Here is a 4,295-nt window from a genome sequence, read left to right on the forward strand (position 1 = left end):
AATTGAAGTCATGATCGTGATCTAGACGGTGTCTACTCACAACCGATAAATTATTTTCATGTTTCTTAATGTCCTTGCAGTGTTCGTCAATTCTTGTTCGGAGGTGTCTTTTTGTTTGTCCTATGTAGCATGCATCACAGTTATTGCAATCTATCTCATATACTACTTCAAAATGCAATAATGAGACAAATCAACCGGTTTAAAGAAAATACAATTTTGTAACACGTAATAAAAAATTTTTTTTACCTATTGTGTTTTCTTTACACCGGTTGATTTGTTTCATTATTCTGTTCAAGAAAGTATTAAGGTAAGATGATAAAAAAATGAATATTTTACAAGATATTTTGTAATTTATGTCAAAATATTGGAACTTTCAAACCTTAATAACTCAAAAAGTTCTTAATAAAGAAATACTTTATTAGAACGTTTTGGAAAGCTCTCGAGGTCAGCTACAAAAATATGTTATAAAAAATAAGGTTGCCATTAAAAAAAAATGGTGTTATCTTTATGTGACCTTCAAATAATTCTTCAAGGTCAAACCAATGGTACCATCTTATGTCCCCCTCGAAAGCATACAACTTTTGTCTGAAACATTTTTGTCTGCTGGGCTCAGTTTTCGAGTTATTCTGCTGTTCCGGTACTTTTACAACACCCTGTATTATATATTTTTCCTTGAAAGTCATTATTAAATCTACACGTGTATTATTTTTGGCTCTTTGTACAATAGTACACAAATACATTTACATACTCAATCACACTGGAAGCTGCTTCAATTTTGGAAAACCTAATATAAATACCTAAATAAATCGAATTTGAATAAGAGCCACACATTTTCTTTGGTGCTGCTCTACTTTTATCCACGTGTCTTATACTAACGTACCTTAATATCGTTAGCAATGCGAATCCACTCATCCATGGTCATATTACTGGAGTCACAGAGATTCGAGTACTCGTATACGCTGTAAACGACCCGACGATTGTCGGTTGCGGTCACGCTGCAAGATTAGAAGAAAAGCACTCTTAACATTGCGCAAGGGAAAGCAAAAGGGTACGCGGGAAACCGGTTCACATTCTTCCGTGAATTAGGTGGAAGCACTGATTATTTTTATGTGTTTTCCTGCAAGAGATAATCGAATGGAGAAAAACTGACATAGGAGAATTTCTAATTTTTGAGAATAGACAGATTTTAATAATTGTTAAAGTTTCCTTTGTAAAATATTCACGCTACTTAATTACGTATCTTTTACGATAAATCGATTGTCCTTACCATAAAAAGTGCTATATTTAATGTTAAATAATTGAAAACATTCTAACAAGGATTGAAGTTTTAGGAAATAGAGTTCGAATGATTTATTTATAATATCTCCAAGAAAACTTTAGTTGGCAAAATGAATTTGTGGAAATCGTTACTTTATTATTTCTATATCGAAATTTGTTATTGTGTTTACAAGTAATATCAAATTTTGATTACTTACGGTAGTACTAGCGGCCCCATCGCGCCAAATCTTTTCTCGGCGTACTCGCGATCATGCAACTGTGGATATTTTCGTAGATTTTTGACGAATGCATTGGCTATCGGTACCAGCACTAGGATGGGACAGATATGTCTTGTTATTGTTCGCAAAATGCGGTAAAGGTGAAGATAATCATGACGTCATAATATTATTTTATACTAAAATCTATTCGTCATCACATTTGGAGCTTTGTGTTATAGTTTGTGTTATGTTCATAGCTTTTCTTAAATTTACATTCAAAACGCGATTTTGTGCACGAGGATAAAATCCAAGATCTATAACGAACCGTTTGAACCTTTTGTCGGATCTCTGTAGAGATCCGCGCAATAAATAATATTTAAGCTTAAGATGTAAACATGCGCTATAAATGTTCTTTGAATGAAACAAAGGACATTGCAAGTATATGTAGAAGTTCACAGAACGCGAGTTAAATCAAGAGAAGAAAAAAGAGAAAATTAGGAATGTATAATATAAAAAATCAATAAAATTCATATGACTCAAATGTAATAAACACAAATTTAAAGGAATAAAGGACCGTAGAACTAAGAACCGTAACAGGGTGATAGTGTCTAAACATTTTTATTCTAAATTTATTGCGAAAAAATATCACCTCAGCCAAGGGTTTGAACCTGGATCTTCCTTTCACTAGGCGGGCGTCTCAACCAATTCGACCACCGAGGCATATGGCAATATTCATCGCAATAAACAGTTTAATGTTGATTCCCGAATGCCACCTATTGTGACAGTATTCGTGTATAAAATGTATAAATATCTCAAAGACTTCCCGTGGAATCGGCCGAAGTTCTTTGGAGTCTCGTAAGAAACGAAGATTCTTCAAGAACACGAGGCTTATGTTTGACACTTGCGCGGCACATTTCGTGCGCGCAAGATTTTGCATTCTTGAAAACACTCCACGCGATGATCTCTTAAATTGCACAAAGTAATTACCTCCTTGCTCATTCCTCATCATTCCTATCGTGCCGCCCGTGTAAAGCACTAAAACGCGACCTTCCGGGTTGTTACCGTTGGTCATGTCACTGGTGTCCCTTCTTTTGACGCTTTCCATATTTCTATCATCGCTGCCGTTATCACTCACGTTGTCTTGTGACCCGCTAGGCAATCGTGACATAATCGCTCACGCGTGGTCCGATTTTCGTGCGCGTGCAGCCGTTCCAATGATTTCTATGAGACTGATTGCTTATGCAAGACCGACGGCTGGTGCTGGTGTCGCATGATCTTGCCACCGATAACAGATGTCTGTTAGGAATCAATGTACAATAATTAGTGAAGATAACTGTCCTTTATTCCTTAAATTTTTCAAAAAAATTTATTTTACTGCCTCTGAATTATTGTCACCAAATTTCGTTGACGAATAAAATGTTTACATCGACTGCTAATCAATTATTAATTAAAAGTTCCAATTTCATAACTGAATTTTCCCTGGAATTACGATTTTCACTTCTTAGGAAGAACATAAATGTAAGACAAACCACTTCGAATCGTTTGCAGAAATAGAATTCCATGATGAAAACCGGGTTCGCTGGAATGCCACAAAACGTGAATTTCTCAACTAGTCATAGATAGTCAGAAAGTCATAATGACAAACTGAATCTATAAGTCGGAAAAACAAAACGGACGAGTCTCCATTATCAAGAACAAAGTAATGTAGAGGCATAATGGAATAAAAGGATAATTAAATTTATATTGTAAACTTCAATAGAGAATTATCTACTTCACTTTCACACAACTATTGTTAGAATAGTAGCATAAATTGATCTGAATAAACACATCAAAGCTAGTTTTGTAATCTCCTTTTCACTAGTATTTTTCTGAGTTAAATGAAATAAGTAAATAACAAAGAAAAGTCACCTCGTCACTAGTTATCGTCTGTCAATGGCTAGCTTAACCGATAGTAATTCACTTTTATACACATTATACTATTATGGTTATAGAATGTGCTAATCCTAAGCGCTTAGAAGAACTGCAAAGAGCGGCAAGTCTTAAACTGGAGCTGTTCTATGATTACGATAGTAGAAATGTAGTGTGTAGTAGTATGTAGAATATGTGTTGAAATGTTTATCTTCCAATAAGTGAGTTGCTAACACATGACACAAACAGCTAGGCGATAAGTGACGTTAAGTTTCGTTGAATCGTAGCTAAGTTTAGAAGGTTTAAATCAATTAAAAAATATATAGGTATGTATATATTTTATAATACATTATATTAAAAACATATCAGGTACGATGAATACCTTTTTGTCTGAATCATAGAAACCACAACATATTTCTTAATTAGCAATTTTGAAAAAAAGTTGTTTTCAATGAATATGTATACAGTGTTCCATTTTAAATGATCCAAACACCTAAAAATATATGAACGATATAAAAAACTGTTTCAAACAAAAGTTGTTTGGTTTGAAGGGGGACATAAAATGGTGCCATTGATTAGATCTTGGATAATTATTTGAAGGTCACATGAAGGTCATCTCCAATTTCTTAAATAGAATCTACTATTTTTTATCATCATTGTTTGATATTGATTTATTTGAATAACTTTTCACTGAAATTCTAACAGGGACTTATGGTCAACCCAACTGGCTAGTAGCTTTATTTAAGTAGATACTACAACGTTTCGACCCTGGTTTGGGTCCTTTTCAAGTAATACTGCAATCAACAACAATCATAATACATAAAACAATAATTATAATAAATAAGTCGAGTATAAATTAAATTAAAAACGGTAGACTAGTGTAAGTCATGATAATGAAGTCTAATACGTAGT

This window comes from Vollenhovia emeryi, unplaced genomic scaffold, assembly GCF_000949405.1.
Source record: "Vollenhovia emeryi isolate VEMERY1.0 unplaced genomic scaffold, V.emery_V1.0 DF939889.1, whole genome shotgun sequence".
Lineage (NCBI taxonomy): Eukaryota > Metazoa > Arthropoda > Insecta > Hymenoptera > Formicidae > Vollenhovia > Vollenhovia emeryi.